The sequence below is a fragment of the Neopelma chrysocephalum genome, unplaced genomic scaffold (assembly GCF_003984885.1).
Source record: "Neopelma chrysocephalum unplaced genomic scaffold, ASM398488v2 Primary Assembly neopelma1_92, whole genome shotgun sequence".
Taxonomy (NCBI): Eukaryota; Metazoa; Chordata; class Aves; order Passeriformes; family Pipridae; genus Neopelma; species Neopelma chrysocephalum.
The window spans coordinates 920,126-942,271 of record NW_020897754.1 but is presented as its reverse complement, the minus strand read 5'-3'; the positions used below and the strand labels follow the sequence as shown (position 1 = coordinate 942,271).

General features: G+C 43.0%; 1 long non-coding RNA gene across 2 annotated transcripts in view; it reads right to left on the bottom strand.

The window, feature by feature from the left end:
* LOC113972468 overlaps positions 1-15,604 on the bottom strand; it is an 84,625-nt gene extending 69,021 nt beyond the window's left edge. Inside the window, exon 1 of one of the 2 annotated variants that reach the window (XR_003535916.1) lies at positions 15,422-15,604. This is a non-coding gene — a long non-coding RNA (uncharacterized LOC113972468). The remainder of the gene's footprint in view (positions 1-15,421) is intronic. The other variant, XR_003535917.1, reaches the window with a different exon arrangement.
* Positions 15,605-22,146: the final 6,542 nt, after the last annotated feature.

Here is a 22,146-nt window from a genome sequence, read left to right as displayed (position 1 = left end):
AGTGACATGCAGGCTACCACCCTCTGGACACCCAAAAATAGAGACTCAAAGTGTCCACATGAAGTCAGAGAACGCATTCAAAGAGTCTCTGAACATTTCCATCTGCCCCATAATCAAGTTTTTTTCACAGTAAAAACTTTCTCTTGCAACACAAGATGAGCCACTAGCTGCCCTAACCTTCCTCAGGTAATTTTACAACATTCCCCAGTTGTTAGGTCTTCAAATAATTTCAGCAGTAAGAGGCGAATTCTAGACCATTAACTCATTTTCAATTAACGTATCTGCCTGGTTATATCAGTCAGTTTTGTCCCTGTGCTATTTACTGTAATTGGATGATGTCCCAAATAATAATAGAGAATCTGGAAAACTGCAACTGTTGGCTTTGTCTGCATACAAAAACACTTAAACTCAAAACTCAGAGCATCAGCTAACAAATCCAGGTGGAAATAATGTTGGTTTTGAAAAGTTAGAAATATTTTGGCTAGTAGTTCTACTGTTCTGGGGCCTACCTTACCACCAAGGTAAGATAAAATAAGAACTACAAATATTGAAAGCAACAAAATATCGAGTTGTTTTTTTTCCTGCAGTCTTGCACACACAAAAAAAATCAGACATAAAAAATACTTCAAACCAAGTGTCACATGTGTTTGAGGAAAGGTAAGTTGTTTGGGGGTTAGAGCAGCAAGCAACCAACCCACCCCAAAGCCCTCACAGCTGATCCTGGTGGGTGAGGCAGTTCCTGGCTGCATATCCCAGCAGTGACATGTGATCACTGCAGAACATGCCACAGGCTGTACCTTAAATTAATGATTTGAGCAACAAGACCACACACTGTTACCTCTCCTGGAGGAGCTGGCTGTGATGGCCATAGTGCTTACACACCACATTCACCCTTTCATTTAAAAAAAAAAAACACAGGGAAAGCAAAAAGGTATGATTATTCTTCACTGTCATATCCAATAAATATTGCAGAGCTCAAAATTAAGGCATGAAGAAAAGCATCTACAGAACAATTTTCTCTCCATTAAAAATAAAGCATTGCTGCTTCTCCCAGATTTTAATTTACTAAGCCTTTTCCAGTCATGCATCCTGGTCAAAATTTAAGATATTTTCTGTCTGAAAAGAGTCATTTACTGAACTTTATGAGCAGAAGAATGCTGTTACTGACTGATTCTAGAAACTAATAAACAGTATTCTAAGTGATAGTGTTCTGGATTTATTGAGGGTGTAGATGTGGGTGGTTGGTAGTCCAGGAAAGAAGCGCTGTTATAGGGATAGAGTAGCTTACACTGCTGCTTAAAAGAAAAAAAATTTCTCCCACAGTGGATCTTTTGCTACCTGCAAGATGCACAATGCCATTAAGACCCTTTATTCTTCCAATATTATAGTGGTCTTAGACATACCATAACCTGTTGGATGTTAACTTTAATTGTTTTGTATGATGTAAACTCATTGTGTACAAGGAATGCTACTCACATTAACTAGACAGTGTATTTAAAAATTCATAGTTAAAAGCAGTGATGTTGTTAAAAAAAGACCAAAATGAAGAGGAACACCTGGGTTCTGTTTCCATGACTGAGCTCAAGCCTGCAAATCAAATTTAATCCTCCTCACCAGAATTGCACTCAGACTCAGTACAGTCATTATGAAAATTAATACTTCTCTGTATGAAAATAAACACACATGCTTTGAGAAGTGAAAATATATATACAACTAAATTGCTTTCAAATCCAGAGTGAAATTTAGTTTTAATGATCATCTATTGCAATTTAAAATGGAAACCTGTACGTTAAATTTGAAACGGGTTGGCCCAATGCTCTGATTCATCCAAGGAGCATTCCACACTAAAAAATAAACAATCATTGATGTCTAAACAAGATTTTTGATTGCAGAGTCTAGCTGAGCTCTGTATCTGTCCCTACTAAAAGCCAGGGCAACTGCCAGGCCCAGAACCACCTGAAAATCCCAAGGACATGGTGATCCTAAGAAAGTGATGCTGGATCTTTCACTGGGTGCATCCCTGATGCTGAGAGCCTGGAAAAGGAACAACATTGGAGCTGCCATGACAACCTTACCAGGCATAGAGGTCCTCCAACACCAGGAGATACTCTCCAGTGATTACTTGATCTACTATAAAGCTATTTTGTGCTTTCAGAGAGCTAAATAACAGCTTTAATATACTGGTGAATCAGACCGAGAAGCCATTTAACTGCAGAGAGTACTGAAAAGCACATATAAATTATCTTTTCCCAGGGAAACATGCTCTCAGATTCTCTATTTTCCCCCCACACAGAGGGATGTTTTCAATACTCTCTTGGTGGTTATTACACAAAGAGCTCCTGAGCACTGCCACTATTTGAAACAAACATAAAGTGCATAAAAAACACGGACAACTTTAAGAGGCTGCTAATCTGTGCATCAATAAGGTCTGGAGATAAGCTCCAAGCCAGCCAGGCCCACTCTGCTAAGGTTCAATCCAGTCTCCAGTACAGCAGGGGAGCTGGGAGAGGGATGGCAGAGCTGCTGACCCTTCCTTGAGTTGGAGACACCACACAGCAGTTTCTGAATCTGGTTGTTCCTAAAGTTAGGTCGGTCTTGTGTTGATAACATCCCTGGTTGCTACAGAAGCAACACAACTTCACAGCTGATGGTGAGCAGCAAGCATCAAAGCACTTCCCAGAGATCCCCACTAAGGGTTTATGGACTGAAGGAATCACACCCCTCAGGGCCTTTTCTACCCTAAAGAAAATTTTAAAAAAGGAAGGAGGAGGGGGGATAGGGGGAGAAAGAAGACTCAAGCATGTCTGACCCTTCAGATCACTCACTGCAATTCCCAGAGACCTTGAATTGCTATCAGGAGTACTCGGTCCCAGGCTAAGAATTGGCATAGAGCCCTTCAACTCCAAAACTCCCTCCTGGGTAAGTCCCTGTTTTACTGAACATGGGCAAATCAAGCTGAAAAGGGAGGGGGGAGAGACACTGCCCTCCCTACCTGCTCGCCCATCATTGTTACTGATCCCCTCCTCCAAGCAGTCATGTCAACCTCCACCCCGTAGGAAGAGGTGGCTGCAAACCCCTTTTGCCCTTGTCACATGTGTGCTGGGGGAAGATTGTGGGGAGCCAGGCTTCAGAGGCATTCATGGCGTGCCCTAAAGTAACATTTGTCCTGGGGGTTTGCATCTTCAACAGTACCCTAAATCAAAAGGAAAACAGCTTGACTTTCAACACCCAGGGAGAATCTACGGAGTCAGCAGTTAGGGAAAAACATCTCTGCAGGTATGTGGAATGATTTTTGTTCTGAGAGTCCGCAAAAGTCAATAAACACAGCGCCCTGGGACACTGTTTTCTAAAGAGCTTCTCTTCAGGGAAGAGGGGAAGTGACTCACGAGCTCTGAAGGAAGGGCCAGGAACAGAGGGAGGGTTCAGAGAGCAGGCACCAGCAGTTAACCAGCTTGCTGCTCATGTGTTCCTCATCAGGAGCATGGATTTTAACAGCCAGCACCTCTCAGTGCTGTGCCTGTCTTATTGCAGTATTTTATTGGCAGCACTCGTGCTGACAGCATGTTGGTTATGCTACAGGACTCTGAATTGCTGTACTTTTTGCTTAACAGTTACTTTATCTCCTTTGCATTATGTCTGTTCCACATAAAGCTCCAAAAAACTTGGGTTTTCTTAGGTCCAGGGCTAGCAGAGAAACGCTCAAAGTGGGGAATTAAACAAAATTATCACAAGTATATGTCAGTGAAGGGAGAGCCATGACAGAAGTACAGCAAGTTTTCCTCAAAGAAATAAAATACATATTTTTGAAGCCAACAAGGCACTGTTTTTCATACACACACAAGCATCCCTTTTCTTCCCAGCTCTAGGTGATCCACAAATATATGCATAGTTCTGCTTACACAGCGTTTTTGACCCTTTGCCAGCACACAGAAGATAAGAAAACCTATTCCAGAAGATAAGAAAACATATTCCCCATGAAAACCAGTTCCCTACAGGCACAGGTACACTGCCTAATGCAGCAGCAGGCAGAGGGCCTGGAGGCACTCCATGGGATCTGGTCCATCTTACTCCTCCAGGCAGAATATCACACTTGAATCCTGGAAGTGGGTCTGGCAGGGGGGTAAAACCACACCACAGATTAAACTGGCACTGGCAGGGCATCCAGTGCCACAGTTTGCCTGCTCCTGCTGTCCAAGCTGGGCCACTCAGCCCTAACTCAAATGGCCTCTGCCCAGCTCTGTATCATGCAATGCACACTACCCCCAGGGCAGGAGACAAGGCACACCTAAATTTAGAGGGTTATTTTAAAGACACGATCAGGAATTTTAAACAAGTTCCCTAAACATTAAAAAAACAACAACAACAAAAAAATAGTCAAAAAACACCACCACAAAACCCACCCAAACCTTCAAGTGCAGAGGAAAAATTTTTAAATAAAGAAAAAAAACCCTCTATTCTAGTTAGCATAGACCTGAGGGAAAAACTCTTCAGCATGAGGAGCTGGCACTCTGTTTCTCTCTCTACATCACTGTTTGCAGTTCAGAACAGGAAAAAAGGGCATTTTTTCCTACATACAGTATCTAAAGTGATGAGATTGCTCAGAAATAGGTGGTTCCCAGTAACTTATTAACTACATACAAATAATATATATATACACAGAGCCAACCTGCTCAGGGCCCAAGAAGCCACCACGGAAAATGGAAAAAAGTTTGGAGAAGAGTTTACCTACCCAAAACATGTGCCATGTGATGGCTGCATTTTACAGTGAGATGTTTTCTCTTTTGCCTGCAGGAAAGGGTGGTACAAACAATAAGAGTATGATGCCAGCTGGACTCAAACTGAAAAGCAATAAAAGTTGGGTGAATAACAGAAAAGTGGAATAAGAAGAGGGAGCTCAATGGGACCAGGCTCTGAAAAACCTACAGGAGACCTACTAATGCCTAGTCAGGTGGTTACTTTCAGCTTGCAAAGATATAAATATTTTATGGGTTTGGGATAACTAAGGAATTTCTTCCAGAAATAGGAGCACAGATCTCTCCAATAAGCATAATGCAAAGCCCCAGATTTGTTCATTTCCCAAGAAGGAGTTCCAGAGCAAGCACAACCTTTTTTCTCCCCCCCAACTCCAGATTCTCATCTTCAGTCTGAGAATGTTTAATGACCTACAGGATATGTTGCAAGCTCTCCCCCTTTTTAGGAAATCACCTCATACATACACCACTTAGAAAAAGAAGAAGAAATAATGGCTTACTGTGGTCTGGACAGTCACCATCAACTGGATTTACATCCTCCATTAATGCACTTAAAAACACTTGGAAACTAGCTTAGTACCTAAATCTTTACAACAGAGACACTCAAGATGCTTGGGAAGTACTGCCAGTATTGTAAAGTCAAAGGCTAAGTTGCAAAGGAAGGTATTGACACGGCAGGAGAATGGAAAACTCATTTAAAAACAATGATTTAAAAGAGCTGTCTGCTTTTGTTGCCTTTTTTTTTCCTTGAGAAAAGAGCATCAAGTAGTGAATGAGGCCATCAGGTGAGACTGGAAAAGGCAGACTACTTAAAAATCTGTTGCACCATTAACCTGTAGAGCCCACGACTATAGGCGACAATTAAGATAAAGCAACAGCCATGAAGACAACAACACTAAAGCAAAATAAACACCCTGTTAAGTGGAGGAGAGGTAGATCCTCACACAATCTCCAGCTCTCAGAGAGCAGAGAAAAGCTTTCCTGAGGACTTTCATGAGATGCTGTAGTGGAAGATAGTGAGAGGAAAAAAAGGGAATTACTGACTTGCAATAACAAACCCACTGGAGTGCAAAACAGCCTCCCAGAGGAAGCCAAAAGCTCTAGTAGTAGATAAGAGGCAGGAATAAATCGCTTGTCCTTATACATTACCATCTCTGAAGGAATAATTGGACAAAATTAAGGGAAAAGCAAGACCATAATCCTCTGGAATAATACTGGTAAAGAAATACATTGAATTACATTGTCTCCTGGATAGCAGAGCTACGAGTCACTACTACAAGATAGGGGGTTTAAGTATTTAGAACAAGAAAAAACCTGAGTCTTACCCAGACTTCTTATGCCATATTTGGGAATGCAGAAGTGTAAATAAAAATCATTAAGTGCTGTTCTTAGAGATCCCTATTGGTACTGTTTGGGGTAAGGTTGCTATAAACATGTCCTTCATTCATCTCTAGCAGGGCTGATAAAAAACACACAGTGCTTCTGACTCAGATTATTTAGTTATCTATCAAATGTTGAGCATGCCAGTAACTTTGTTGAAGTCAGCTGGGATTACCCCCTAGCTCTAAGTAACACTGGGCTTCAACATATCACCAAACCAGGATTATTATTTCTATAGCATCACAAACAGAAAATGCATACAAGATACTCCCTGTAACAGAGTTTTAAGGAAAACTTGAGAAAGATTCAGTCCATCAGTGGCTTTTAAACAGTGACCCAGAAGAAACATTTGCCTCAGGAAGGCCCAGAGGAGAAAGAAGGGAGGTATTCAAGAGAAAGGCTGTCATGCCCTCTTGCTTTGGCCTTTGCTGAGCATCTGCTACTCGGCAACACCAGGAGAGAGTCCCGACATTTAATTTCATCTGAATCATTAAGCATTTCTGTAGCATCTCTGGGGAAATTCATGGTCCATGTACTCTCTTCTCCCCATCTCTCCATGATCAGAAATTCTTACAAACCCAAAGAATTCGTGTTTCAGCAAACAGGTATTTTCCAGCAAGGTGGTCTGTTGAACATGTGCTGACTTCCTGGGGCAGTGAAAGCACAAATTTGCAGCTCCTCTTACCTCAGTCACCCCTGTACCAAATAGTAGCAGGTGCCTCATCACAAATACAATAACCAGCAGGTGATTTTTTTTTTTCCTTAATGTTTATATGTTGATTCATAGCTCTAACAAATAATTATTTATCTCTCTCTTGGCTACAGGGGGAAAAAAAAAAACAAACCCACACTTGTTATTCCTCAGTGGAGTGCTTTTCAATTATTTCTGCATTTCTTTCTTTACTTGACCTCTGTTGAGTGAGGTGGTTGCAAAGAAAGACTATTGTTGGAGTAAATTGACTATAGAAAAGAGAAGTTAAATGTTAAAGCCTTTTCATCTTGCTCTTATGTCATCCATACAATAACATTATGGAAGTAATAGTGAAGTGCAAGTTTAATTTTCTTCCCACTTAAAAGCTCCAATTAGGTATCTCTATTCCAAGTTTCTCTCCTTTCTCTCCATCTCCCATGGGCATTTCCTCTTCAGACTACAGAAAACCTAGTTTACCCCCATTATACCAAAGTACAGTGCAAGTTTAAAAGGAGCAACAATATTCTGAGAAAAAAAAAAACCACCATATTTTTATATTTAAAACAGGTCTGGTGTGTTTACAGACACTAGCACAGAATAAGAAATCCATGGGCTTCAGGAGCTGCATCACCTTTGGGAACAGCCCTGTGCATTTTTCCTCACTGCTAGGAACACTACTAGGACACAAAAAGTCAATCCAACTGGAAAGCTACTTGGGGAAAATCCCAAGAGAATATTGCTGCTTGTCTCATGGGTATTTCACATCCCTTGGATCAAAGGCAAAGGGCTCTTGAAGCCACAGTTTTAAGGGTGGAGGTTTTAGCCTTAATTTGTTTCACACACTTTCTTACTCTCCCACCCTGAGCCCTGTACTTCAAATGCTTTCCAGACACTTGGCTGAGACACTATATATATACACACACACATGCCTCCCAAAAACCCTCTTCTGGTGCTACTGTCCCCAGCACAGAGCATCTTTCTTTTAAGGTGTGAGACAGTCTCAAAGTAATCTCAGCAGAAAGACAGGCAGCAGCAGAGCTTCTGTTTGTCTCTGGGCAAATCTCTTTGGAGAAATGCCTCTAAGATTTTCTTTTTTTTTTTTTTTTTTTTTTTTTTGTTTGGGTCCAGAGGAGCCTGGATGTTCAGGGATTTGCTCTGGCAGCTTCCACACAGAAGCACAGGCACAAACACAGCTCAGCTCGGCAGTGACAGCAAGTCCTCGCCCTCAGCAGCTGTGCTGGAGCTGCTGTGGGGCAGCTGCTGGTCAGGCTTGTTGATGCATGTCCCAGTAAGCCTTTACAAGTGGTACCCATTAGTGTTTTCGCTGGTGGCCCCAGCAAGGCCAAGGATTAAGCAGGAATTGGCAGCTCTCTGGTCCCATGGGAGGCCACCCCGCAGGGCAGGACTGAGCTGGTGCTCATGCCTGTCTGTAGATTTAACACGTGTCTTCAGAGCTGTCAGCAAACCACCTTTCACCAGGGCTAAACCCACAGATATGCTGGGTTAGTGCAGCAACTGAGAGCACATCATGGGAAGGTGAATAAGGACTCTCTGGGGAATTCCCAACCAACAGCATTTTCTAGGGTGGGCTGAAAACTGATCCAAAAATCCTTGTCACAAGGAAGAGCAGTCTCAGTGCTGCTTTAAATTGCAGAAGCTATCACATCTGCAAACAGTGCAAGTGTGTTCTTGTTTGAATTCACCTCCTCTCACAGTTCCTTTTACTCAGACCTATTTTGGGAGACTCTCACGGAGGTGAATTAAAATGCAGGAGTGGAAGGAGGTTCAACTCAAGCCTTGGCGGCTGCACAGTATTTATCATTTGATTGCAGACAAGTCTCAGTTTGCCAGCCTGTAGCTTCCAAAATACATTACAAGGGTGCCAGAAAAAAAGAAACAAAGCATCTCTTATTGCTTAGATAGCTCTCCCTTCACTGTAATGAAGGGTGAGTTACAGGCTGCACCTTCATGCCACCCATGACACAACTGCCTTTGCCATAAATATCACTCTTTACTATAAATATAGTACCCACAGAGACACTACAGATCTAAACCTACTGCCTGAGTCCCTTCACATTAACAAGTCAGAAGTAATTTCATTTGTGGTGAGGACTAACTCCACTACAAAGTGATTGCAGACAGGAGTAGCATGTTTATTCCTTTCAACCTGTACTATTAGGTTTAGAAATAACATGCTTTTTGGTGTCTTACTTAGTCTTAACCACTAACTGATTTATAGAACTATTAATGAGTATTTATTAGAAAGTCTAATGGGTCAGTAGTTAAACTAATCTATTAGGAAAAGCTTTATAAAAAAAAAAATCTCTGAATCACATAATCATCTTTTAATTTAAAGACCTTAAACACAGCATTAATGTACTAGTTTATAGATGTAATTACTGCATCACATTACCAAATTCTTAGAAATAACCCTGTTTTCTCTCTTCAGGCAGAATTAATCATCCTGTGATTTCCTTTCACTCAACTGCACAAGTGTCCTGGGAAACATTTTTATCTTCTTACACTCCTGATATGATTCACCATTTCCCATTTTATCTAGCTAAATGATCTTTCCATCGAGTATTAGTTTCTCATCAGGGCCGTTTCTAAAAACCCAACGATCTGTTCCTGCCTGTGATGTCAGATGAACAAGTAGGGTTGACCATCATTTCTCAGACTTTAAGACACTGTAGTGGTTTGAGCCAGGTTTTCCCCCTGAAACTAAGAAAAGTGGTAACCCCCAGGGGGTGGTGACCCTTGGGGCTTGACCAATCAGTGCTCCTGCAAAATATAAACATATCTCTGGAGACCGGAAGAGAAGCAGTGGTACTTGTTGTGGGAAGAAGAGGTGGCCATGTTGTAGAGGCCATGAGGAGAAGGGGCTCCGGCCCCTTAGGGGGCTTTGCCCCCCCCAGCCCCCGGTTGGGGGGCTGCAGGGACTCGGAATGGTGTTGAAGCTGGGCTGAGTGCCTGCGGCTAGGAACTGGGGGAGTTTTCTCCCCTGTAAGTAGAAGTGGGAGACGCTGGGAGCAGCGACGGAGCAGCAGCGGAGACAGCAGCGTCCGAAGAGCAGTGGCAAAGAGCCAACTGATAAGGACCAAAAGGAGCAACACAAGCCGGTATGCAGCTAAGGCAGACACAGAGGTGTCTGAGGAGAAGGAAAAGCAGCAACAGGACAAGAGAACCAAGCCAGCAGCAGGAACAGAGTTTCGCGGGGTAAGAACTGGATAAACCAAAACCCCCAAACTCACTAGAGACCCCTCTGAGAAAGAGGAGGGGGTGGTGGACTGAGTGGAGTCCTAAAGTGCAGTATGTACTACAGAGAGGAGCTAGGAAGCTCATGGCCTCCTGAGAGATAAGCCAGGACGGCCGAAGGAATGTGTGTGTGTGGGGGGTGACCTTGGCCCCCCCCTGCTCCAGCTTCAGAGAAGCTGGCAGCCATCTTTGAGGCAGAGCATGGGAGCTCTGCACAGGGGCTTGATTTCCCCTGAAGATACCAGACTGTCACGAAGACCCCCGTGCTTCGTGATATGACCATGGTGTAGCGGCCGTGTCTGGGGTTACGCAGCCCATGGAAAGACCCCCTGTTTGAAGACGGGGGCCGAGAGAGGCTTGGAAGACCTCCCTCGTGTGTGCTGGCAGAGAGCCAGCAACTACTACTGCTGCCTAGAAGAGAAGACACAGAAAGCCTACTGCCTAGAGAGAGAGAGAGAGACCTGCTGCTAAAAGACTGGAAGGGGTCTTTTCTTCTTCTTCTCTCCTGGACTTTTATTTGGAGGGAGAAGAGATTGGGCCCATTGTAAATATTACTGTCATGGTAGAGATAGATACAGAGTTAAGATTGTATGCAGTGTATTATAGTATAAGTATTTATTTGTATAGTCTTTGTAATATATTCCTTCCCCCATATTGAGTCTCGTGTTTTTGTCTGGAAAACCCATCTCACATGGGGTTGAGATGTGGGTGGGGGGCTAGGAATCAGAATTGGATTTTGGGCCTGCTGAAACCATGACAGACACCTCTGGCTTAGCTACATCCACACAACCCACCTGGGCAGCAGCCTGGCTCTGGCTGGGACAGGAGAAAAACCAGCTGCAAACACCAAATGCAAGAGCTGACCCGACCCCGTAGGTGCTGAGCTCCTACCATCCATTAAATGCACTTAGCAATTCTAACACCAGTTTGAACACTTGCAGCCAGTAATTACAGCCTGTTCTCATCCCTGTTACCCTGAAAGAAATCAACTGCTGCAGATGTCTAGAAAAAGAGACACATGATTCAGTGGCACACAGACAGCTAAGTTCATGCTTTTTCCTTTCTCCCTCCCCACAGACTTCAGACAAATAACCCAGGTCAAAGAGATGCCCCAAACTCCTCAAACATCTCTTTTACATTATATTATCATCAAACTGTCATACTATTAAAAAAAAAAAAAACAACTCAGTGGACTCACTGCAGGTAGTGCTGTACCTGCACCCAAACAACCTGGGACCTCTTTGAACCACTTCAGAACCCACCAGAGCTCAGGACCCACCATTTGGGACATACCAGCTCAGGTTTAACAGTACTGTCAGGGTTATCCTTCTTCCTATCTCCCCCCCCCTTAAAGCATCTGAGGTCCTGACCAAGTTTATGGCAGACCTCTAAACATCTGTGTGAGGGATCATAACCCACCACTTTTGCTACACACCAGGATCAAACCAAACAGTGCATGGCAGTGCTTTGGGATGCTCAGAGCAGCACTGAATGCTCGTGCATTCCCAGGACACACTTGCACACATCCACTATTCCCCTGCTCACCATTTCCCCACTATTTAGGCAGCAAAGATCCATGTGACCACTTGGATCATCTCTGCACAACACAGAGTAAGAGCACACACTTCTGTTCCTGTACAAATATAAGGATTTACTGCCAGCCTGGAATTTGGGTAAACACCTTTTGCTTATAACTAATCCCTCCTGCAGCGTTAAAACAGGTGAATGCTGCTCTGTGGGAACTGATATTTACCTGGGAGCCTAATTCACCCTATGGTGAGGAGAACAGAGAAGCTTCTCTCAGTTAAAGCAGGCTTTGGATCAGGCCCCTCATTCCCCACTGTAAGTGCACTGTCATTTCCACAGCAAGTCCTTGTTGCTACCACAGAGAAACCAGTGACATTAACTGGACTCAGGAATCAAACTGCATCTTGTCTGCTGAACTTCATAGCCATGGAAGTCTAAACCCAGGGATGCAGGAATTCAGCTTTCACAGAACTAGCAGTCAACAGCCCTGGCAGAGTTCCTATGGCAAATCCCTTACACTGTCACAGAGAGGACAAGAAGAGTGACACACAAAAAGAGGTGTTCCCGTTTTCCCCTCCCAGGTGAATTAGCAGGCTGACTGCTACAGGAAGCACTGAGGGGTCTCTCCTCTTGGTGTTCCACAGGCAGGAGATGGGACATTCAAGAGACAAAACCCCTCACCCTCCTTGCAAGCTCCCACCAGCCCCCACGTTTCTTTTAGGTCTTCAGGCTCCAATTCATGCTTAGAACAGAGCATTACAAGCCTGAGCCTTCTCCAGATCCTAGAAAAGCAGAAACACTTTCTCCTCTTGAGGAGGAATTGGAGGCTACAGGGGGTGGAGGATGACGACACACATTCAAACACATCCATCACAGTTGATCTGTGTTTTAGGAAAGCAATGTAACATCATAAAAGTATCTGTAAATGTTTTAATAAGGTTTCTTTTGCACTGAAAAAATATTACTTTTTTTTTTTTAAATACGGAGTAATGTTTTAAGTGTTCTGAACTTACCAGGGAAACTGTTGACTTTGGGAGTTAACAGCTAATATAATATTAAGTACACATTTGCAGCTCATCAGGAGCAGCACACCCGCTGATCACAAACCCCATGTAAAAGAAGAGTTGTTGATGAACTGTGGTCATTTACCTCCTCAAATTTCCCCACTGACGCACATCATCAGGGCCCCTGCAAAGAGAGCCGAGGCTGTTTCCCCCGCATCAAATAGCAAGGGAGATTTTATTTGGGAACGTTGACCAACTTGGGAGCATATGCCTTGCAGACTCTCCCCGGGGTGGAATACATTTTACCCATGCCAGAGCTTTGCACCCTGGGATCCCCTTCATGGTTAAGGCAGGGAATTAAGCTATCATTCCATCAGTTACACATTACTAAGAATCAGAAACACTGATCTTCCTCTGGAAAAAAAAATAGTTACTAGTTGGCTCTCTTTTTTAAGTATAAGTAGTTAAGCAGAAGATTTTATAAGTGAGTCAAATATGGTTTTCATTTATATATACAGTCATATGTGAAAAAAACCACCAAGTTCTTTAAAGTTACCCCAGTTCTGTGGATCTGTAGGTAAAACACACCTTTGAGGTGTTTCCAGACCTAATGCCATATGATGGTAAGTTTGGGTGTTAAAAGCAGAGTCTGTAATGAGAACGGATAATTACAATTGTTGCAGCTCTCAGTCTTGCACACAAGGCAAGTAACTTCAGATAACATAGTCAAAATAACCCCAAGCCCAACTGGATGAATGCTTTGAGCAAACACACAAATCATAACCTGACATGGCAAATAATAGTTTCAGTGCTATTATCAGAAGACAGTTCCAATCTATTCCCTGCCATCCATTCATCCTGTAATAAGCCATCCTCCAAATCACAAGGATTCTATGATCTGTGAAAAGGTCACATAGCATTATGCATTTATGACATGTAGGTTGTTAATATATTGCAGTCACCATTAACTGCTTAATTTATCCAATATCTGTTTCTACAGCTGTTCCATTAAAAAAAAAATCTTTAGTCTGATTTTCTTGGGTTGTTAGCTTTGTTTCTTAGGGAAATGAAGCTTAAGCAGCTTATTAACACATCCACACATGTGGATTGGCATGTACACACACAGGGTCCCTCTCACCTACAAAAGCTTTTGAACTCACTGGCTAATTTCAAACAAGTTTTATAGAGCAGCTGAAATTAAGCTCAGTGCCCAGGCAGAGAGGAAAAAAAGCAAAATTAGTGACTTAGGGGAAAACTACCATTATTAGTAGTCAGCAAACAAGCTCAGGGATACATAACAAGAAACAAAACTTCAAGTTCTGTCCTCATATGTAAGTTATGACTGAGGATAAACTTGCGACACGATGAGTTCCTTGTAGACAGAGATATTCAAAGTACTCATTCAAGACTCAGTTTTTACATTTTTGGATCTTTGCACTTTTTCCAGTAGAAGTGCAAGTATGTTTAGGGCACCTAAGCATGATGATAATTATTTTTTATGGTCTCTCAGAAAAGGGTTCATGGATCCTCCAAGAATGATGTACCACAAGTTGTAAAATAACTCATCTCATGCAGATTTTTTTTGCATCTGCAGTTTGGGGCTGGAAGTTTCAGGAACACCCAAGGAGATTTGCAGGATATCCTAACTCTGATTGAACTGGAAACACAGCTGAGAAATCTCTTTAATAGTGTTTTAGCATCTCTGATCATGACTGAAACAATAAAACTGACAGCAAGAAGTAACCTTAGCTCACATTCAGCATGATTTTTCAAAGAGTCAAGGCCACTTTTTCCACAGATATTTTTAATGAAAGCCTCTCCTATATCTTAACCAGATATTTCTAGTGCTCAGTTGTGGGACAGCTGAAAGTAAGGACTTAGATCTTTGCCACTTCTTCCCCTTCTCCCTATCCCAAAATGGTCTGGAAAGACTGGGATAAATGTGCATATTGTGGTCCAACTCCATACAGCAGCACACTTCATCCACAGGCAGCCCTGATGGGATTTGCTCTTTAAAATGGTGAAAAAACTATTTTGATCCCTCGCATTTTTGCTAAGCTAAGACCAGAACAAAACACAGATTCCTTTGGGCAGCATTTCAAAGATTTGACATTGCTATTCCTGTGTCAGAAACTGTCACTTAGATTTTCTTAATAAGGTTTTTTTGAAGAGAAATAACACTTCAAATGAAGATGTGTCTATTAACATTCAGAGGCATTACTTATTTGATAGCAGAATTGATGCTTCACTAATCAACTGTTCACTCAGGGATCTGAAGAGAAATCCATGAGAACATGACAAGAATAAGACAAGGGACACATGGCTTAGAATGATAGAATACCCTGTTGAACCTTCTCAGACTTTTCCAAATTTGTGTATTTTGGAAAAAATGGTTTTTAGTCATCCTACAAAAAGATCGACCATTTATTCCTGTTATTCTTCTGTTTCATTTCTCATATACACACACACACACTTCACTGGGATATTACTTTCACTGGTTTCTGACCAATACATTTTGGTGTCCTTTTTCAGAAAGCAGGCTGTTGATTAGGGAGAAAGTTGTAATTATGCTTTACCTTGAAAAAGGAAACTGCAAACTATGTTTCATGACACTATGTCGACTAGTTACTGCTTTTTCATAAAAACAAAGAGCCCACCAATTCTGAGCTCTGTTAGCAGGTTCTGTCCCTCAGAGACCTCAGCCCTAGGGCTTCTGCCCCATCTTAGCTCACTAACCAGGCTCCCCAAAAAGCCCCAGACCTATGCTGCCAATATTTATCCAGCATAAAAAGTAAGAAATAAGGTTCTTTTACCAACACTGGGTAGCTCCATCTCCAGTCCAGTCTCCTGGGCTCCATTCCCAACTGGAACCTCCTAGACATATCCCAAATCTGACTCACCATCTTCCCTTGCTTAGGTCTGTCAGAGGAGCTTGCTATAGTCACAGGATCACTGAGGTGATCCTCCAAGATCATCAAGTCCAACCTTTGACTGAACATCACCTTGTCAACTAAACCAAGTGCCACATCCAGTCGTTTCTCGAACACTCCACTGACAGTGACATCACCACCTCCCTGGGCAGCCCATTCCAGTTTGGCCTGACAACCCTTTCCAGGTAGAAATCCTTCCCAATGTCCAACTTGAACCTCTCCCCTGGTGCAGTTTGAGGTCATTTCCTCTTGTCCTGTCCCTGACTGCCTGGGAGAAGAGGCCAACCAGTCACCAGATACAGCAACCCTGGGCTCTGGAGAAAGAGGGTCTTGCATGGTCTGTGTTGGCATCACCCTTGATCACAGCCCATCACCCCCATGCCCAGACCCTGTTGGGCTGTTCTATTACATTGAGTTGAGACAAAACCACAAGGATGTGTGTTGTGATACAAATAACAAGATGTAGAACATCCAAAAACATCTTTCCCCTTGACCTACTTGCGCACTACGTATAGACACACATCCTGCCTGGTTGTAGCAAGGAAAACACTACTCACTCCAAACATGCAAGAGAACAGGTCAAAGACTTGCTTCAAAACATTGAGCTGCTGCTTTCAGAGGCCTACAGGCCTCAGGAACCAAGAAATACTACATGCAGAGAGGCAGGTACGACACAAGCTATGGAAGTTCAGGCCAGAATTTCACTCACTGACTACCATCACTACTTATAGATAAAAGACCTGGACAGCCCAAAAAGCCCACTGGAAAGTACCAACATACATGGAATAAGTGAATAGAAAGGTTTTTTAGAGTGAATGGGAAAAGAGGAGCTGATGTCTCAAAATACCTGGAGATAGTCAATTATTCAGATGCACTAATGGAAAAGGAAAACAGCAACATTTCCAGTTCAGTGTCAGTACCTACTTAAGGCACCGTGGAAAACCACCAGAGGTGTGAAACAGCTGTCAGTCATATTGTGAAAGGTCAAGATTAAACACCAGTAGTCTTAGTCTAAGGACAGCAATCACGAATCAGTCACTCAAGCCCACACAGGGCTTATTCCAGGAAACTGCCTTTAAAAAAGGGCCAGGATGGTTTGGAAATACATACAAGACAAAACCACATGAGCAATCTAACAAAAAAAAAAAGATATTAATAATCTACAGACTATACATCCAACAGCCAGACTGCCCCAAGCCATGCTGGGTGTGGGACTGGGAGCACATCCTCCCATTCTGTCTTCTCCAAAGGAGTAAATCCCACTAACATGGGAAAGGGAAAGGAAGGAAATGTCTTCATACCTCCTCACAAAGGGCAAGTCCAAGAAAAGTAGGGGTTTGTTTACAGTCTTCTGAAGTCCCTGCCTGCCAGATGGTCCTTTAGAGCTCCTTGGAGGGGCACAGCTTAGAGCTGTGTTAAGACTCCCCAGAGCTGGGATAAGCCCACAGCAGGAAGGAGCCAGGGAATTGTGCCAAGTGCCAACAAGACAAGACCACACTGCTTCAGGTGCAGATGACCTAATTTTCTGGAGGAGATGACATTAGAAGAGAACTGTGTGTTTTCAGGTGTGAGGTAAGGAAGAAAAAGGCTATTTCTTATGGAAATAAAACAAAAAAAAAACCAAACAAAAGAATCCTGGGAAGTATCCCTAGAAGGTTCTGCTAGATAGAAGGTTAGCTAACCACCCTTCATTCTTCTGGAAATACCTTCCTCTGCCTGTAGCAACTGAACCAGTACCCCATATTACCATTTTGAGTTAAACATGGGCCCTTATTGACTCTCATCAGGCCAGGGTTTAAACCTCTTTGTTTTCCTAAAGCAAAACATACATGCTTGCAGAAGTCACTCTCTTCTGATTCATTTCCTCTGGCATTGTGTTGTTAAGTTGCTTAAACAAAATATTCAGTTTTCTCCTCTTCCTCTCCTTCAGGGCCACTTTTTCCCCCAGCTGGGAGAAAGTCTAACTTCCTAAGTAAGCCATTGCTGGAGCTAATAGCCTAGAGGGAAAAAAAGCCCCCTTGTGAACCCTGAAAACACTGTGTATTAGCTCTTGTAAAGTAGACAAATGAAAGCAGGAACACATGTTCTACATTAGAGGCTCAGATTTTGATGGTAGGCTGCTGCAGCCTAATCTTCAATTAATTTCTCCCCTGTTTCATTTGCTTCTTAAGTTTTCTGAACTTCAGCTGTTAAATCAGTTTGTATCACTCAGGTTCTGAAGGTTCTGATGGAAAGAGCTTCTGACCTCACGAGCCTCACTCCTGTGATGGAATCTATAGTATTTTAGGAGATTAATTGACACAGTCCTAGGGACAGGCTATAAAGAACTAGTTGAACATAACCACATAGCATTTATTACCACAAAAAAAACCCCCAAACCACTCAGGTTCTGTAGCCTTGCATTTGCTGAAGGAAACCAATTATCTGATTGCTAGGCCCAGTTTTAAGAGAGGAACCTCTAATATGCATATGTTCCTTGCTAGACTCAATTACAAATTGCTGTGGGTAAAAGGGTAGAAAGCAGGAGGAAAAAAAAATCTAGCAGGAAATATAGGATTGACTGTACTTCTGAAGTCAAGAGAAGAAAAAGTTTCACTCGTAACCTACAGCTTCCCAAGGACTAAAGAGATACATTACTTTTAACATAAAGCTGTTCAGATCATACCTTTCAATTAAGCACCTATAAAAGTGAGCAGCAGACTGTCACCCCAAGTAATGAAGACAGCCCTTAAAAATGCTTTTATTGCTCATAGCCCTGTCCTGTGCAGAACCTCCTGCTTTTCAGAGCACGGGATGGTTTGTCACCACACATGTGCCAGGCCATAGCAGCCTTAATAACTTGGTGCTTTCAAAACCAATGGAATATTATCTCATATACAATATTACATATATATAATATAATCACCCATCATCTCTGTGCAGAGCTGCAAGCTACACAAACGCCCATGCTCTTCTTTCCACAACACATTGTTGTAACACATGAGGAGAAAACAAACAAAACCCAAACAAAACAAAACCCCAAAAATTTTCCAGGATAGAATTTAAAAGCAAAAATATGGAGGAAAAAAAAATTGAGTTTTCAGATAACTTTTCAACCATGTCAAAGTATCTTTGTTTATACAACAATACTAGATAATAATACTCCAAGAATTATCTTTTAGTAACAGGTTCCAGCTATTTGTTTTACATAGAAAAAAAATCTACGCAATACTTATTTTTGCTGAAGACTTGAAATTCCACTGCACTGAAAAGCAATTGTGTTCATCATTATGACACATGAATGCATATTATATGAATTGTATCAAATAGCTGGGTGAGGTGAATCACTGCTCTTTCTAGCTGCCTCAGAGGTTTAGTTGGGGCTTAAACTGCAGGTACTAGTTTATACTTCAGATGGAAACACTCTTCTGGAGTGAGAAGAAGCACTAGCAGAGATTCAGAGACAGTCTGAGTGCTCTGTGCACAGTGTCAGAAGTTAAGCCCATCTCTGCAAGGAAGGGCTAAGGGAAAAACAGCAGTCAGCACTGGAGAAGGCACGCTCAGACTTTCTGGCTGATGAGATTCACAGAGTTCTGTAACATGTGTTGGGCAGTTACATCATACACGTGGTTCTGGTTCCAACAGAGTCTGCTTAATGCATCAAGAGCTGCTGTAAGGGAAAGGAGGCAGAAGAACAGCAAACTCCTCATCAGAGTGACCTCAGTTAATGCTGCAGCCAAGTCTGTGAGGTTTGGATCCAGAACACCTCCCAGCAGCCAGATCTAGACCGTTAGTTACTGCCATTACAGAATGAGGGGCCAAGAGAGGCAATAAATACGTAAAAATCAAGCTTCTGCTCTGACCACGTCCCTCACGCACAAAACCCAATGTGCTTTGATGTGTGTCCATCTCTCCTTGGTACAAGAACAGTCCAGCCAGCAGCAGAGGACTTCAGGAAGATTGGCAGAGATCTTCCCCTTCACGCCAAGGGAAACACTTCTTGCCTTTGGCATTTTCGGCCCACACATTAATTCACCTCACTTCATGTTTGAAAACAAAAAGAAGAGGGGAAAAAAAACCCATCATCATTCAGTAACAGCAACATCAACTCACCATAGGAAACAAAGGCAGGGGAACACAGGGAGGAAATGTTTACATATGCACAGGAACAGCCAAGAGAACCAACTAATGAAAAGACAGAAAATAAGCAAATCCCACCCTGTCCTGCTCACCCCTCACCTCCAGCTGCAAACCAGCCAGGACTTGGTGTCAACCTGATGCAGGTGCCAAAACTTTATGCTGGCAGCCATCCAGGGGTTTTTGCTGCCCCAAGACAGAGGGAAAGCAGGGCAGCAGAACATCAGGGATGGTTAGAATAGCTGTGCCCTGCTGTTTGTATTCCTAGCGGTCCATTGGGCTCGCTGCTAATTGCCACAGAGCAAACAGCCCCAGTGCACCAGGCTGCTCTTCCTGGGCTGGGACAAGCAGGAGGCAGGACAGGCAGTGGAAAAGGAAAGGATGTAGTTGCCAATCAGCACACTGTCCTTCCCCCCCAGCTGCAGGAAGAGGTCTGACAGCAAGCTCCAACCTCTCTCAAATCTGCAGGCATACAAACTATCCCAGTGCTGCCCTAATCCTCATGGAAGGGGCAGCCCACTCACAGCATGTTCCTCTAAAGCAATTTTGTTTCTGTAACAGAGAACCTTTCATTTCTCATTGCTCCTCTCAAAGGGCTTCACCACACTCAGTGTGGAGGAAGCACCTTGGATTTGGAGTGCCTCCCACCAGGCAATCTTGACGCAAGGCATGGTGTGTCCTTGTCAACATCCATTCAAAGGTGGTGGCAACAAACTTCCCACAAAAGCAGCAAGTAGCCCATAGCTGGTGACTGCTTTACAAACAGACCCAGAAAACAATTTGGACTGAGCTAAAGCAAAATTGGGCTGACCACCACTGCCAAAAGCACCTCGTATCCACCTGGGCTTTGTGATCCCCAGCCTCACTGCCCTGAATGCCTCCCCTGGGAGAGGATAAAACACCTGAGCAGGTCATAAGCAGCAGATTGTCAGCTCATAATTATACTTCTGCCTCTACACAGAGTGACAGAGGGACATCGGGGACAAACACATGCTTCTGCTTTTGGGTTGTATTATACACATGCCAACAGAGATGGAGAGGTGGAACACCTTATGGAAACAGGCCTGTACCAGGGGTGCAGGAAACCTTCCGCCTGCGCCATATCCAGCTCTTACCCAGCCCTACAAAAGAAAGAGGGAGGTTGGGGCAGGTAAAAAACCAGACAAACAAAAAAAGGCCCACTGAACACAAAAAAGCCCATGTTTTGGTGTTCCACTTTGCTCTGGAAGCAGCCAGCCATACACAATGCATTGCAAAGGACCAGTCACATTTTATCTATCAGCTTGCAACATTAGAGTGTTAAGAGTCAGCTCTTTCTTTCAAGACATGCTTCATTTTCACTCTGCTCACAGGTTGAAATCATGTTCTTCTTGTTTCTACTCCTGAATGTACCTGGAGACAAACCAGCTACCGATGAGGGCTGAGTTTTACCACAGAAGACATGAGAGAGCAGCACAAAGGTGTGTTCAGACCAGCAGTGATTACCCAGAAGCTTTGCAGGGCTATTCAAAGTTCCACACAAGACAACCCTGAGGAATAGAACGGACTCATCTTGCTTCCTCTGTCTGAAGGAAAACTCCAGGAGTCTTCTGTTGGCTTCTTCATTCTATGTACCTTTAATATCACTGTGTTTGTGCAAGTTATTAAACCCAGCAAATGCTGATTATTGCCTTTGCTGTTCCCACTCAGATCATTAACTTAAAGTCAATGATACTGCTTTTGGCACCAGCACAGGCTCTGTGCCTCTGAGGGAAGAGAGCTGAACCCTCCTTACTGTGCACTAGCTCCTTTGCAATGTGCATACAGAAACAGGATTCCTTTCTGGCCACTTCTAGGAAACCAGTTCCCTAATCAACAAGTTTAGATCTCATCTCGCCTTGTGAAATTTTAAGTGTTCTCCCATACAAAACAAACCACACACACACAAAAAAAATAATCCCTAAGCAGTTACTGATGTGATTCCTGCACTGTTCCCATAGAGAGTCTCTTAAAGTGAATGGCTATAAAAATGAAAATAAATAAAAGACAATAGTGCATAGACTGCAGAGTAAGCTTAAAAGGCAAGTGAACTTATTTTAAAATGAAAAAGCCCCCCCCGATACAAGAATATTCTTACATTTTCTTCCCAGCAACCTCTTGTCCATCTACACAAGGAACCAAAGTGACAACCATTATCAGAGCATTCAAACACCTTATCATTTTAGCCAGCAACCATTTAATGCAGGGAGCATCTCACCTTCAGGTAGAACACACAGATATCCTGAATACAGGACACAAGTATTCACAACCTACCTGTCCTCTGCCTAAGTCAGGCTAAACATCCAGGCTAAAGGGGAGAGCAGAGCCATAGTTTAATAGCTGTTCCAGCTATTAAACTTTTAAACGGTGTTTAAAAACAGTTTACAAAGGGCTTGTGTGAGGACTCAGTAAACGCGGCTCTCCACGACCTTCATTTCTTGCAGAAGCCATCAATATCCACCTACTAATGAGAA